We start from the raw sequence: 17,347 nt of genomic DNA on the forward strand, positions 1-17,347 counted from the left end.
TATATCACAGTTTTGCTCTAAGAATTGTATAAGATAGTATGTGAAAAAGTTCACATGAAAGTATCAAGTATAATAAAAATGTAAGGTACAATGTTATTAATAATAATGGAACCTTCCATGACCACAAATGAAGCACTCCATAAATTCTCTCCTTTTAACACTAAGACATTTTAATTAAATTATCTTTTTTTATCCTTTTACCTCCTTTTCCCACACCACCAACCAAAAAACAACATTTCAGCATAATCTTGTAGCCTTGGACTTCAATTACAAATGCCAGCGAAGATTTACATAGAGTACAACGTTAAGTGTGTTCTGATATTTTGGAAACCCCAGCCCTCCTCTCAGACGGGCTTCTTTTTTTTTTTTTCTGTTTTTTATAACCTTTTATATATTCTCCTTAAAAATCAGGCTGCCTAACAATATTATAGCAACTATCACCACTTTTAATATTTTAGTTATAGTTACCCACCTTGTAACTCTTACAAGTGACCTTAGGGGTTTCCTATGTGAATGTATCAGATATATTTTCTCAACTGTATGTCCTAAATTTTTCCAGATTTTTAGAGCCCATTATAGTGTTTCCACATTAAGATTATAGCCACTGGGGCTGCTCTATAAGTTCATAATTTGAAAGCTCAGTTCTTGCATCCAGGAATGGAGATTTCCCAGAATGAGAAGGCAAAGTGAAAAATAAGCACCAATAATGGAGAAAGCTGTCAAATGTTCTGCAGCTAGATGGAAAAAAGCAAAAGGGTCCCCACCACCTCCCTCACCCCTTTGCTAGCATTAGGTTGCATAATTTTACTGAAACAGTATATACAAACTAAACAACAAACTCCATTTTTATGTAAGTTTCCTTCTTTCTCTCAATCTCCCTTTCTTCTACTTTCTCATTCACTACATTCCTCTCCTTAATAACAGCAAATATCTATTGAATGCTTGTCATGTACAAGGCCATGTGTGCTAAATGCTAAGGTAGACGTCTGAGAACAAAACAGACCAGTCCAGAAGGACAGACATTTTTTTTTTAAAAATCGCACAAATAAATACATAATTTAAAACTGCAATATCTGCTTTGAAATAAACTAGAGTGGGAAGCAAGATCTTTGCAGGCAGACAAGATTTGAATTGGAAGGATCAGAGAAGACTTCCCTGAAGAAATGACATTTAAACAGGGACCTGAAGCACATTCAGATAGAGTGGGAAGAAGTGTATTCCAGTTGAGAAGACAGCATTACAGTGAAGACCTTGGAGCAGGAAAAACATAGAGGGTGTAGACCATAACAGCAAGCTGAATCAGAAAGAACCATTGCAAAGGTTTTTGCAGGGGCCAGATTGTGCAGGAGCTTTGAATATTATAATAATTTTTTGTTTTAACTAAAGTATAATAATAAGCCAAGAAAAGATCTTTTTCTTGGATCTCAACAAATGGTAAGTGGAGTTTTTCCTCCTATATAATGAACATGGAATTTAAGTATAGGTATAAAGAAAAACATGGGAATGATAAACACCAAATTCAAAAGAGTGAACCTGTGGCACAAAGAGAGGAAGATACTAAATTGAGAAACAGTTCACAGGATGCTTCCACTGTATTGGAAAGGTTTTATTTCTTATAAATACATAGATATTTTAACCTACATTTTATTCCTTTTCGTATGACTGTAATTTTCATAATAAAATGTTTTAAAGGAATTAACAAATGCTAAGAATTCACCACTTCATTTCCTTCTCCTCTTCTTCCCCAGGTTATTTAATGTTCCAACTTTGAGAATGACAAGCACACGGAATTAAAGAATCTCCCTTCTTATACACACTTGGTTTCCTGAGCCTTTATTTTCTAGACTTACAGCATCAGATGTTAGAGGCTCTTCAATTAGCTTCTCTTTTGTTTTATCATACACTGTAATCCTTGTGGCTTTCCAACATCCACAGAGTTAATATGAGGATTAAATGAGATAAAGCATTTAATATAGCATTTACCACACAAAAGCTCAATAAATTTGAACTATTGTCTTCATTATTTCACTTATTGTGGTTTATATTCTCAATCCTAAATATGGGCCAGAACATTGGAACTAAGAAAAAGCTGAGTGTATATGGCCAAATAGTGTTCTGGTGTTCTGAATGCATATACTACATATATTCACAAACACACACACACAAATATATGCATGTATATATATGTATATTATATATTTCAAATATTGCATCTATATTCAATCTTAGGCACACTCTTTCTGTGCTCATTTAAGCATTAAATAACAAAATGTTAATTTGAGGCCTTTTTATTGCCATTAAAGAAATACCCTTAAAGAAAAGGTTAAAATCCTGCATTTGATGATGCACAATTAAAATATATGGTAAGCTCAGTAAGTTTGTTAATTTCTCCTAAATACAATGCTACACTGAAATGATTTATGGTTGCCTAAAGCTGTAATAATATTCAGTACCATCCATACTATGTTTAAAAGGCTCATTTTTGTAATATCGAGTAATTCATGCAAACTTCAATCTTATAGAATTGCATATTAACATCAAAATTTTTTCTACAACAGGAGAAGCAGTCTTTGATGCAGGAACATTATTAAAATCTTATCTTTTCACTTAATTTTCTTTGTACAAATAGCACAGATCCTCTCATTTCTCTTTCCTTCCAATTCACAAATACAATAAAAGCTGTCTTTAGAAAGGACCTTAAATGAAACATCACGATGAAATGCATGCTAGGATTCAGAAAATAAGAGAACTTATGACAGTTTTTGTTACCTAGAAGTCTGGAAAATATGTCACTGAATTTTATGTGGATACTGTATTTTAAATTATATTTTCATACCTAAGAATTCGCTCTTGTGAAAAAACAAGCTTGTCACTCGATTCTTCAGTTTGAGGTTTGGACTCCAATTGTTTTAGTAGTCATTCCTCCATGCCCACTTCCTTGTTCTTAATCACAAATCTAATCATGTATTTTTATAAATATTCAAAATTAAATGTATTTATCTACTTAGGTAAATACTTTTCAGTTAACTTTTACTGATAGTCTAGGTAGAGAACTCATTAACAAACACATTTGGAACTTTTCAGATTTGTTCTGGCAACTTGTAAATTCATATTAAACTGTTCAAACATATCAATATTCTACATGCTTTTTAAAAAAAATGAGTAGAAAAGATTAATTCCAAGTTTTGTTTTACTTACCAAGCTCTGCCATATTCCACCTCCCGGCCTGAGCAATGTTATCAGCTCTTCGGATACTCATTCTTGCTAAGTAAAAGGATATTTCTTCTCTAGCTGGATTAATAATCAACTTTCTAGATAGTTCATTTGTAATTCTCTTCTGGTTAACCCTTAGCATTACAGCAGTCTGCCCAACTCAAGCTAATCAATTTATGAAGCAGGAAGAAAAGGGTGAAATTCAATTGTGCAGATAACAAATGGAAAATAAAAATGAGGGACAGTTCAGATTAGGCACAAAAGAACAATGAGCCTTCCTTTCATACACTAAAAGGTATAAATCTTTATGTTAGATATTACAAAAGCACTCAGGTCATAAAGACAAGGAACAAGATACATGAAGAGAGAAATATAATAGACTTACAACAACACCAGTTCAGTGCATATAAGCCTCTGTTTTCTGCTTTACTTACATGCAGATAAATACACATCAGCTTTGGGCTAGGAGATCTATTTTTCTCTTAGTAAAAATGTTAGTAAAAAGGTCTAACTTTCAGGTCCTAACTGCTTCCTCTCTCAACAATTATAATGCTTGATCCCTTATCCTACAATAAGTACCATCTCAGGCTTTATGGAAATTTCCTCAAAATGTGATCTATAAATGCTTGCATCAGAATAATCTGGGCACTTGTTAACAATATAGACACCTGGGCCCCACCTTAGAAATCTGAAGCACCCCAGGTGATTCTTAGGTAAACTAAAAGTTTGAGAGCCACTGCTCTAAGACCATTTCTGACCTCCTCTAAAGGAGGCTCCAACACAATCCTTTCGGACTCAGAATGAAATCAGTTACTCCTGCTACTAGTTGCTTTGATCTTTTGTTTTGACTCTAATAACTTGGATTCTACCTTGTTTTCCTGCATTTAAATATACCAATTCATCTAAGACCATGACCCTTACATGATCATGGTAACCTTTCACTTGCAGTTGACTCAGAAATGGCAATCTGTCCTTTAACTACCCTTGGTGTCTATGGCCTTATTGTGACTTACAGGTATAGGTATTGGTATAGTCCACCTATCCTCTAACTACCACTTGCCCCAGACTTTTCTTTCTTTGTCTACCTTATGAAACACTTTAATCTCCTGTTTTATGCCTCTCTTCTACATACATGGACCTGGTGGTGTTCACTGTCCAATCTTTTGGCTAATGCATTTTGCCTGTTATATTCACTTTCTTCTAAGGCTGTTCCCATCTCAGTGGACCTCTACCAATCACCTGTGTGCCTGTTACTATAGAACAGAACTTGCCTACTCACATCTAGAGGTGTGAAATGAACAACTAGCTACTAGATGGACCTGGCAGCCACTGGTTTCGCAAACTGCTACCAAAGTTCATGTTTGTAGTCAGAATAAAGAAAAAGATAATGACTATGGGGGACAAGGGGATGGGCAAAATGGGTGAAGGTGAGTGGGAGATACAGGCCCCCACTTACAGAATGAATAAGTCATGGGAATAAAAGGTACAGCATAAGGAATACAGTCAATGATTTTGTAATGGTGTTGTAGGGCGACAGATGGTAGCTACATTTGTGTGGAGCATAGCATAATGTATAGAGTTGTTGAGTCACTGCTGTATACCTGAAATTAATACAATATTGTTTGTCAACTATGCTCAAATAACAAAAATTAAAGATAATGACTATGAAAAAAGAACTAGGGAAACCTAAAGAAAAGTCCTTGAAAAGTGGAATAGTACATTAGGTAAAATAAAGTGAAAAAAAATTTAATTCTAATCATTTGCTTTTATTTTCATGGAACCTATTAAGAAAGGCCAACAGAACAATGATTATTTGACATGGAGAGAAGGTTTAAGTAAAAGAAAAATAATATTGGACTAGTAGAACTCCAAAGACTTGGATTTCTCACGGCCTCTATCAACTCCTAGATTTGTGATCTAGATTCCGTCTCTTAACAGTTTTCTGCCTCAGTCCCTAAATACATATAATAAGCCACACCCTCCATGTCTAGGATCATTCAGATAACTAAACAAGATCATATTTATTAAAAATCTTTGAAACTATAAATGCCATATAAATGTAATAGATTATTAATATATATTATTTTATAAAGATTATAATTAAAAACTACTTCCTCGCCAAGTTTTTATAATTAAAAACTGTTTTGCTTTATTTTCTTTAAGTATAAACCATATACATTGAACGCAATAACAGAAGTTTGTAAAATGTCTTTCCTAAGAAAATTTCAGGAATAGGACCAATAACAGTTGGGGCAGAATAAGGTAAAATCATCCCAAAATATGAGTAAATAATCAGGTTAACCTGAGTTTTCCTAGGTCAGGCACAAACCTTAAAAGTCTTACCAGAAGGACGTTTACATGAGGAAATGGTTCATTTGCATTGACACCAGTGATATTTTTCATCCAGAAATGTCCCTAAAACTACAGTTCAGTGTGACCTCAAGCAGCAAAAGCTTAGGGCATTTGTTGCAAGACATTTAGACTGTATCCAACATAGTCTAAGATTCAGTCAAGTGTTATGATTTCATTTAACTGGATAAATGTGTACCTATTAACGTTCAGAAGACAGAAGTCCTTAGCAGGTATACAAATTGGTTGATTAAAGTTACCTGTGTGAAGAAAAAAAGGGTTGATTCTTGACTTTAAAAATGGACACTTGCATCTTTTTAATTTTAATAAATGCATTCAACAAATACTGTTGAGTACTTACTATATTCTAGGCATTGTTCAAGACACTGGGGAATATGAGTGACTAAAATCGTCAAAACTTCTCTGCTATGTAGATCTTATATTCCAAGAAATATAAGGGAAAGATGGCAAATAAATTTAATAGATATACAAATCATACAGTGTGTTAAAATTTTATAAAGGCTATAGAAACAAATAATATGGCATTAGGGAGATTAGGAATGTTTGGAGGGTGACAATTTTAAAATAGAGTGATCACTTTTCTAGGTATTTACTCGAGAAAAAAACCCACTAATTCAAGAAGATATATTGCAGCATTACTTACAATAGCCAAGATACACATACACACACGCATAAAGAATGAAATCTTGCCATTCTTGACAACATGGATGAATCTAGAAGGTATTACGGTAAGTGAAATAAATCAGACAGAGACAGATACCATATGATTTCACTTATATGTGGAATCTAAAAAACAAAACAAATGAACAAATGCACAAACAACAGTAACAACAACAAAAGGAAAATAGACTCATACATATAAAGAACAAACTAGTGGTTGCCAGAAGTGAGGGGGTGGGGGGATGGGTGTAACAGGGTTATAACTTCAAGTTATAAAATAAGTCACAGGAATGAAAAATACAGCATAGAGAATATACTCAATAACATTATAGTAACTTTGCATGGTGACAGAAGGTAACTACACTTATCAGGTAAGCAGTTCATAATGTATATGATGGTTAAATCAGTATGTTGCACACCTGAAACTAATAAGCTATTAGATGTCAACCATATTTCAATTAAAAATTAATTAATTTAATTAATTAAAATAGGGTTCTCAAGGTAGACCTCACTGAGAAAAATGACATCTAAGCAAACACTTGAAGGAAGGAAGTGATGATATTTGCTGTGATTCTATAATCATAAAAGGTTTTTCAACCAATTTTTAAATTTTACCACTTTAATAATAAATGGAAGATATCCTTATAAATTAACTTTCATGTTTATATTTCATATTATATTATACTTCATGTTATATTAGTGAAAGTTTAATATTATAATAGTGAACATTAAAAATTGATACTATAATGCTAAAACAGATTACGGTACATCCATATGATGGTATATAATACCATGATTAAAAATCATGTTTTCAAAAACCAAAAACATAGGAAAATACAATAAAATGATTTCTTAAATATAAAAATATATCTATAGTATAAGCCAATTTTGAAAAAAAATTTCATTTACTCAACTATTTTTCAAGTACCTACTATGTGCCATGTACTGTTCTGGGCACTGGAAAGAGAGCAGTAAACAAGCTAGACATGTTCTTTCTTCTCATACACACACAGATAAAATACTGAAATAAAATATAGCATAATGTTACTAGAGCATGATTTTTTTATTATGAAATAATAAGGTGAAATTGTGGATTATTTTCTTTTCTCCTCAATGCTTAAATATAATCCAAAATTTCTAAATATATCCTGCATGATTCCAAAAATAAACTATAGCATATATATTGATCTAAATATTATGGTTTATATTTGCCTTGGGGTGTCTGTTTGGATAAAGCACAAAGTTACACTCATAATGTTCTGTCAAACGTATATTATTACATTTTTCAATCATACACTGATCGTTGTATCGCATAACATCTAATAAGGTTGGATAATATTCGGTCCCTTTCTACTAATGCAAAAACTAAAAAATGAAACAGTTAACTAATTTGCCACACTAGAAAAGAAAAAGTGTTTATAATTATAACAATGTGTACGAAAGTATCTGACACAAAAGTGTTTATAATTATAACCATGTGTACGAAAGTATCTCACACAGTTCCTGCATCAAGAAATGTTGCAGATTCTGGACGCTATGCTAGTACCTTAGTGTACATCTCTCTCCAGTTATGCTGTGGTTTTGTATGGGGGTTTTTTGGTCAGGAAAAAAAAAGTTTCATTTGTTTAAAATTAACCTTTAGGGGCACCTGGGTGGCTCAGTCGGTTGGGCGTCCGACTTCGACTCAGGTCATGATCTCACAGTCTGTGAGTTCGAGCCCCGCGTCAGGCTCTGTGCTGACAGCTCAGAGCCTGGAGCCTGCTTCCAATTCTGTGTCTCCCTCTCTCTCCGCTCCTCCCCTGCTCATGCTCTGTCTCTCTCTGTCTCAAAGATAAATAAAAACATTAAAAAAATTTTTTAATAAAAAAACAAAAAAATAAAATTAACTTTTAATAGTTATAAAAAAAAATCTGATCTGATTCCCAGCCCCACCACTACCAGATATTAGCTTCCTTCCATCTCCCTACACTCCTTAAAATCACCATAAACACGTTAGACATGCTCCTTTAATGCTTCTTCATTCTTCCTTTGATTTCAGGTTTTTACATTTAAAAGTATAGCAAATGGCAGCTATTGGTCTATGTCTAACTAGTTGGTTTACCTTAGGCCAGTCATTTCAACTTTCTAGTCTCTTCTTATTTTTCAAATTCAAGAGTTGAACTAGATGATCTCAAAAGTCCTTAAACTCTAGAGTTTCATGATATTATTATTTCATGCCTAAAATAAATTAAAAGAACACAGCTTCTCAAAAAAAGGCTACAGCAATAAAGACAATTGACTAGAAAAAGTAAGAAAACAAAGCCCTGGGATTAAAAGAAAATTTGAAAATCTCTCCAATCCCCTGGACCAAGTCCAGTTTCAATTATACAAAGGTTGTTTGGGGACAATAGAGAGCAAGAAATATGAAGGTTCCTTTGATCATCAAAAGATGATCCTTTTGCTTAAAAAGATAGTGTTGCTATACTCTTTCAGGTTCTAAAGCGCGCGCTCAAACACACACACACACACACACACACACACACAGCCACAACCACAACCACAACCAAGTGTTTTAATATTGATGTGGAAGGAAAATAGAAGCCACTTATTTTGCTGAAATAAAAGCATTTCAAACCCAGAGAGGGTGATTTGGTTTTGAGGAGTTTTATGCAATAGCACTGTATTTAATCCTTTCCTATCACCTCCTCTCTAATACAAAACCCCAATAGCTCTTAAAATGGTAGCATTTTCTTAAGTACAGAGAGAAAAATTTGTGTTGCTTTTGCAGCAACATCTAAACAGTTTCCTGTAAACTTTCTGTGTGGAAGTCACAGAATTTATGATAAAACCCTGTAGAGTGGTGAAACAAACTTCTTTCATATTTATCATTCATTTTATTCAGTGTGCATTTGAAGGAAAACCTTTTAAGAACACCAATAATGTGAGAAAGCTACAACAACTAAATTTATTGTTAAGTATAACATCACTGGTCCTCCTGGGAGTTCAGGAAGAAAGCTTAAATCACATTTCCTAACACATTGGAGAGCTTCCCAGAGATGTGATGGCCCACAGAGGCAAACCGTCCAAAGCACACTGGAATCTCAGAGATGGTGACAAAGAAATATCACTTCGTTTAATAAAAGCAAATTGAAGTTACCCTTTTATTTTTTTAAACAAAGTACAAACTCTCTCTTACCCCATTTTTCTCCTTTCTTTCCCCTGCCCCCTCCTGTTTCACCTGACTAAACTGTAGGTATTTGTTCCATCACCTGACTTAGGGGCTGGCTAGAAATATTAGAAAAAAACAATCTACCATTGTTACATGAGACAACAACCTTTCATGTCCTTGAAGCTCACCATGACCTTTCATCTTTCCTATCCCCAGTGGTCTCTCCTAACAACTAAAACTACACTCAGTTGGGCTGAATTCCAGATTGTCATAAAAAGAACCCTGTCCTTTCAAAACAAAACCAATTTTTACACCAAGGTGGGGGAGAAACACAAGTCCATTGTTCCCTCACAGATGGAAGTTGGAGTTACTAAGGCAACTGCTCTAATCCTCCTTTTTACCACCTTTTTCACATCACTGGCCTATCAAGTATGCTACCTTTTAACTCATAAGCTCAAAAGCTGGTAGTCTAACTGGCTGCCCTAATTAGCTACGATTTTCACACTACAGACAACATGATGAGCTAATCGAAATTTGCAAAATAATGACGTACCTCCAGCAAATATTCCTCCTCCTGAGGCCCAGTCTTAGAATAACAATAATGAGACCATTATTAGAGAAGGGCATTAAAATGCTGCACTGCTGCTAAACAGAGAACTTAATTGTTCTGGTCTTGTCCATTGAATCAACAACCTATTGTTGTGGACTTGAAAAATAAAGGACTGGAGAATGGGTGCCATGATGATTGGTCTGTGCGGCCATACCGGCACTCTGTAGAATTGTTTTCTTTTGAAACTCTTGATGGACTAGTAGTTTTGTTTAAAAGTAACATAAAAGGCGATTGTCTGGATAAAAAGTCCTATTTATTGAAATCCTTAGAAGCAGTTGCATGGATTTGTTCGTGACCCCTGAGATAAAAACATAGTGACCATAATAACACCATTTGTAGAGAGCCCTGTTACCACTGCCTACAGTAACATAAGATAAGAGACAGTCTTTTCTAGCTACTGTAGGAGGAAGGAAGTACTTCTGAGCAGAAAGCAAGAATGATAAAAGGTCAAATACTGGATAAAGCTCATTAATCTCTGAAAGGGAGACTTTTAAAAATAATGCTAATTTAAGAATTCTGCACAATTGCTACAGATTCAAGCACATGTAAAAAAGGCTCACAGCTCTTTTTTTTCTTTTTTCTTTTCTCACTTTTGAGCTTCTTTCCTTTGCTTAAAAGAAAGGATTAAAATAAAATGATTATTAAATAACTGAAGCAAGATGTCTCAGGATAACCTGGAGAACAAAAAACCTGAAGGTTTCCAGATAATTATTCTTATGTTCATCCCCAGTCTGTAGCAAGAATAATAAAATACTAAAGTTAAAGGTTAACTAGTATAGGATTCTTAGCAATAGAAAAGCACTGTTTACACATTGTAAAAGTGTCTTCTCTACGGAGCCACGGTACATGTTTTCTGTAAAGTCAGGTAGGTTTTAGTGTTGAATTGTGGTGGGAGGGAGTGTGCTTTTTTTAAGCAGGTATTTTGGGGGTGGGGTTCTGTTTGTTTTTTGGGGTTTTTTTATCAAGTGAAGTCTGCATTATATAAAAATGTATTAAATTGTAAATAAGACCTCTTGTTTCATTCAATATGTGCTTTGCTTCATTTATCTTCATCTTGTTAGGCTAAATTAATTAACAATCTCACTGTTACACACTTTCTCTTTTCATTACATCAAATAATGGTCCGCATATGGAGAAAGCCCTCACCACGGGAATTCTGTAACTCTACTGCTAAGAAGAGTTTCTGTGTATCAGTGCAGCGATATTAACTAGATACATTCATTTTATAAGCCATTTATCAAATGTAGTTTTCATTGTTAACAACCAATTAAGTACCTAAATTCTTAACATATTACCAATAGAAAAATAAAAATTAAAAAAAAACTAAACTAGAAGTTGCAAGATACTTTAAAAAGGAAAAAAATTACATTGTATATCCACAACCAGATTTCACCATCTATGTCATCCAAAATAAGAAGAAACACATGCAAATTTGGCAGGTATGTTTTCACTGATACAACACAATATTGTATAAGAGGTTTAAAAGACACGCCCCAAGCTGTTCTGTTCCTTGCTTTGGAATGTCTAACGTGTGATAAATTGGATGATTAGAATTTCATTGGTAAATCCCATTATTTTAAATCTATAAGACTGAAATGTGTTAAACTCTTTTGTAAGTTTTCTTTCAACCTGAAACACTGTGGCATCTGGAGCTATGCAAATGGACAAAACAGTAAAGCCCTTTTTAATCTTTCCCTGATCAACCAGTGCTTCTTTCTCCAATCACAGCTTTGTGCGTGATATCTTTCTGCTAGCATTTCTTATTTAATTAAAACAGACACTGACAGAAGGACATGGATTAGTACTGTAATGATGCATTTACTTAGATTAATCGGAGGCTCCTTTTAGAGTAATGGCTTAAACAAAGAACAAAAGGAAATTGTTATGAAACAGCCTTTTATCCCAGGCAAAGGTCGCATTATGAGGTTTTTAATTTTGTCAGCTTCTGTTATACTCTGCCTTGCTAGTGGAACATGAGAAGTGCTTTTACCCCCAATAAAGCCAGTTATTATAAAAACAGCCATTAAAGCTGCAAATTAAAATGTCTGGTTTTAAAACAGGTTACTTAGCTTTCAGAATCCTCTAATTAGCATGTTGTGCATTGTTGTGAGGAAAAGAAGACTAAAATGCTAATGACCTACCGCCAGGTGACCACACTGCTGTGCAAAATAATAAGGACCTTTCTAAGTAATATGATGAATTAACCAAGTACAGATTCCCCATCCAGCACCCCTTCTCCCAGTACAGATCAGTGATGCCCTGCCTCTGTCCAGGGGACTAAGATTCTCAGCCCTCTACTTATATACTCACTAAAAAACAGATTTCTTTCTGCCACAGAAGAAAGTGAAATAGCAATATATAGACAGAGTCTGAAAGTAGAAGATACAACAGTCATTTGATTTCAAAGCACAAAAATAGAATTAAAGCACCATGCCCCTAACAAAACTACCTCGTTGCCTCTTTCATGCAACCTGCCATCTTCCCCCCTTTAATATGTTGGACTTTCAGAGTAAACATGGAGTTAAGATTTGGAAGCTCAGTCTTCATTCACAACATTCATTCCATACTCTGTTTTTTGGGTTTTTTTGTGTGTGTGGTTTTTTTTACTCTGTTGTTTTTAAATGGCCTAAAGTAAATCCAGTTTTCCCTTTTTTTAACCTCATTTTTTCCATTTTACCAAATCCACTCACTACCACCTCTTCCCAGTCAAACTTTGCTCTTGACCAAGGATACATTGGCTTTTGTGTTTCTTACCTCATGAATTTAACTTAATTATTTGTACCACTTGCATTTTCTGCCTTATCTCTTTTTGTGGACTGGAAGACTCCATGTCCTTAAAGGCTAACATACGTTATTAGCTGAATATATAGACTGGATAGTGGTATCTCCAGAGCTCCTAAAATCAACCCACAAAGAAAACATATTTCACTTTAGGAGCACTTGCATGGCTCAGTTGGTTGAGCATCCAACTCCTGACTTTGGCTCAGGTCACGATCTCATGGTTTGTTGGATGGACCCTGCATTGGGCTCTGTGCTAACAGTGCAGAGCCTGCTTGGGATTCTCTCTCTCCCTCTCTCTCTGCCCCTCCCCAATTCTCTCTCTCTCTTTCTCTCTCTCTCTCTCCCTCTCCCTCTCAAAATAAATAAATAAACATTTAAAAAAAATTTCAGTTTAAATCAAGTCTCACACAAGTATCACTGGGAGGCTGGCTCTAGGAATTTCTTGAAATCAATATGAATCATATATTGCCATTGAAACAGCAAGAAATCACTGGGAATCATCTGTGATATTTTCCCAGTTGTCTTTTTAAAAAGAGATTAACTGAAGACGTATCAGTTATCTATGGCCACAAAAATGCTACAGGTTTGCCTTAAAGCAATAAGCATTTATTTAGCTCATGTGTTTGCAGCATTTCTTCTGCTTTTAGCTGAGCTCACTGACATGTCTTGTGGTTGGCTGGCTTTTGGCTGATCTAGGATGGCCTTGCCTGGGACAACTAGAGTAATTCAACTCTACTCCACATGTTTCATCCTCCAGCAGACTAGCCCAGGCTTGTTCTTCTCATCATGACAGAAAAAAGCAAGAATGTGAATAGAAATGCACAAGTGCTTTTACAGGCTTCTACTTGTATCACATTTGCTGACATCCCATTGGCCAAAGCAAGTTAAATGATGGATCCCAGAGTCAAGAGGTGAGATAGAATACCCAGTCTAAAATGGAAAGGCACTGTAAAGTTTCATGGCAAAGGTCATGGATACAAGGAAGGATGAAGAAAAATTGGGGCCTTTAAAGCAATCAATCTTAGCAATGAGGCCAAGGTCATTTGGAGGATTCCCAAAGTTCTTCAGCAGAAGTTTCTATTTTTTATTTCATTCTAACTAATGTAGTCTAGATAACTACTCAAAATTAATATTATTTTTATTTTATTAAGTGACAAAAACTCTTAAAAAAACAATTAACAAACAACTCCAGACACCCCCCCCCCATCTCCATTGATTTCTATTTTAAAAATTGCAATCATAAAGTTAATTCTGAAGCGTAAGCCATACAAGTTCACCATTTATTTTGGTTTACTGACCTATTGTGAATTAGTTATTCCTTGATAAAAGGTTTCAAAACTACAAACTCTGAGGTTCAGAAGGCTCCCTTCCACCTACAGAAGCAGCTAAGTTTGAGGAAATATCTAATGGATGCTGGACCCAGAATTTTCTTTAGCACTATATCTCAGAAAGTATCAACAGTTCCATACCACAGAATACCAGCAAAAAGTATATCACAGTCTTTCACCACAGCATACATAGCTGACATAGCAGTGTTTAAATTAAAAAAAAAAATTTAAGACCAGCCCTTATCACTCAAAACCCTATTATTCTTCTAATATCTCTGACAGTAAAAATGGAAAGCAAAGAAAATCTTTGGTCTCATAGGGCTACACGATAGCTGGTGTCCTAATTTTAAACTCCACAAATTCTCTGTTTTGGACCATACGAAATAGAAGATCAATGAGGAAAGTATTCGTGGTGGTTGCATGAATTTCAGAGTTAATCTGACAGAGGCCCTACACATGGTTTTAGGGAGATACCTAGAGCCAGTTACCAGTCTTTCCACTCAGATACACTTATCCAGCAGGAGTAGGAGTGATTACTGGGCAGAATTCCTAGACCCTGTGGCAAAGGAAATACTATCCTATATAGCACCACTCAACAATTATCCCTGTGAGTAATTAAAATAACCAGTGAAGTGGGTCTCCAAAAGGAGCCTTCAGCCATTCCTTCACTTGAGCCAGCACAGACAATGAGGGCTGCCAAAGCTGGCACGAACACCCGAAGAACAAGAAAGAAAGGCCAGCAGAGCTCAATCTTACATCCAAAGATATTAAAAGGGAAACTAAATGACATAGAGGAAACTATCTTAAGAATTATTCAATTAATGGAGAACAGAAAAAAAAAATCACATAATAAAATGGTTTTTAAGTCCCTCCTACTTTTCCACAGCCTTTTACAACTTATTTCAGTAATAATTTGTTTTAAATTGAAGCCCTAAATTATTGTTTGCCTTTTATAAACAAGAATGATACCTGGCAAGAATGCAATTTGCACTGGTTTTCTAATGTTTTGGTCAACCAAATCTTCTCACCTTGTCTTTATCAAGTATCAATCATTAGATCAGTGATCCGAGGCTATGGAACAGAGCAAAGCTAATAGGTTCATATAAGAATCAAGACAAGCATTGTGCCCTCATTAACACGAGGTTCTAAACAAACAATAGGCCCATGTTCAGAGAGCTGTACTAATTCTTCTCAATAGAAGCAGCTTGGGTGTAACTCAAATTTTCCTCTAAACGTCTCTTTGCTTTGACAAAGCAGAGGCAAAAAGAAAGAGAAACAAAAGCACCTGGATATCAGGAAAGAAACGGCCTTCAGAGAACAAGGATGGAAAAAGAAAGCTTGAACTCCTTAAAAACAATCATCTTTGAATATCTGGGACCTGCTGCATAGCAGGTGCTCAAAAATTATGTGCTGAATTAAACTGTGATACCTTTAGAACAGTAAGAACAGAAGAAAGTCAGCACCTCTTTTGTACGAAATTGCATCAGTAGTCATATCAAATATTCAGAAATGCCAAAATTAAAGAGCTCCTACCTAACATTTGTGTTGAACTATTTTTTATAGGATGAAATGAGATTAAACATAGGTCAAATTACATATAGGCCCACACCTACTCCCCAGATTTTTTGTAGAGATAAAAATCTGACTAAAATTAACTTCAGGAAGAGTTTGGGAGGAAAAATTGTGTCATTAATGGCTTAATGCAACCAATGGGAAAATTGTGGGGCCTGCAGGAGAAGCTCTATCTTTGTAACTTTTAAAGGCATTAGGGATATAAACAGACTAATTACAGTGTATTTAAATTTCAGATCATATATAGCTCCAACTTTGGTGCAGGAACCTTTTTCAATGTTCAGTTAATACCTTCTCTTCCCTAACCAATGTCATCAAACTACTCTCCTCTTAATCCCAATTGATCATACCACAGGTCTGCCAAAAAGTATTCAAAGATAAACACCAGAATAATTATACACTATGACAGAGACTTACAGAGGCAACTACCATGCTTCACCAACATTTTCTCTATCCCCAACTTCCCCCTTGCAGTTCCCTGCCCCCCACAAAAAATTCAAAAAACAAAACCAAAAAGTGCTATCTTAGGTTGATGTTTCAAAATCTTTTAAGGATAAAAATATTTTTCCTTTTAGTTAGAGTGTAAACATAATGCCTCTACAAGAGGTAATACTGTGAGTTCCTTTCACACTAAAATGTATATGACTCCCAAAACACTTTTAAGGCTAAAATATCCTTAATCCCAAAACAAAATATACTATAAAAAGTGAAAATCATAGACTAATCTCATTTATGAACAAAATCAAAAATTCTTTAAATATTAATTAATTCTACAGTGTAAATGAAAATCCATCAAGAATGAGTTTATCTCAGTAATGCTAGGTGGTTCAGAAAAACCTGCCAATAATACCATATTAACAGATTAAAGAAGAAAAATTCTATAAACTTCTCAAGATGCAAGAGATGCAGAAAAAGAAAAAAACTACAGAGCACTTCATAGTTAGTGGTAAATGTTAAGATGTATTCTCATAAAAAGTAGAAATTATATCTTCCCTTAGTAAAAGCTTCAGGTTAATTGTAAATGGAGTATCATAAGACCAGGAGGAAGATATCTAAAATAAGACCCAAATGGCAAATCCAAAGAAAGTAAGATATACCAGGGCTTCCCCAAGTGTCTGTATGGGCCATGGTAAGCTCTTCATGATGGGAAGTGTTTATTATATAACAGTAATGAAAAACAAAGAATACACAATGACATCTATGCTCTGATATCATTTAAGTTAAATTGTTTTTAAAAAACTAGACAAGGACTGGGGTGCCTAGGTGGCTCAGTTGGTTAAGCAGCAGACTTCAGGTCAGGTCATGATCTCACAGTCTGTGAGTTCGAGCCCCGCATCAGGCTCTGTGCTGATAGCTCAGAGCCTGGAGCCTGCTTTGGATTCTGTCTCCTTCTCTCTCTGCCCCTTCTCCACTCACGTTCTGTCTCTCTCTCAAAAATAAATAACCAAAAGAAAAAAATTTTTAAAATTGGACAAGGACTGGAAATAAGCAGGTAAAAATGAAAATAGATGACATATTGCACTTCACTATGTAGAAGGATTATATGAAGAAGAAGGAAGGGTTATTAGAAGCAGTTTCCTAAGAATTTTACTGTATTGTATTGTATTGTATTGTATTGTATTGTATTGTATTGTATTTTAGAGACAGAGAGAGAGAGAACATATG

The 17,347-nt window shown here is 34.8% G+C and overlaps 1 protein-coding gene across 32 annotated transcripts in view; it reads right to left on the reverse strand.

Moving 5' to 3' along the window:
* Window positions 1–17,347, reverse strand: part of SOX6 (SRY-box transcription factor 6) — a 695,707-nt gene that overhangs the window by 413,844 nt on the left and 264,516 nt on the right. Inside the window, exon 1 of one of the 32 annotated variants that reach the window (XM_045039026.1) lies at window positions 15,139–16,968. The exons of 30 other annotated variants lie outside the window; for them this stretch is intronic. The gene's annotated coding sequence lies outside the window, so the exon portion shown is untranslated. Of the gene's footprint in view, window positions 1–3,198; window positions 6,278–15,138; window positions 16,969–17,347 lie in introns of those variants that run through there. One more of the 32 variants, XM_045039027.1, reaches the window with a different exon arrangement.

Source organism: Felis catus, chromosome D1 (genome assembly GCF_018350175.1).
Source record: "Felis catus isolate Fca126 chromosome D1, F.catus_Fca126_mat1.0, whole genome shotgun sequence".
Lineage (NCBI taxonomy): Eukaryota > Metazoa > Chordata > Mammalia > Carnivora > Felidae > Felis > Felis catus.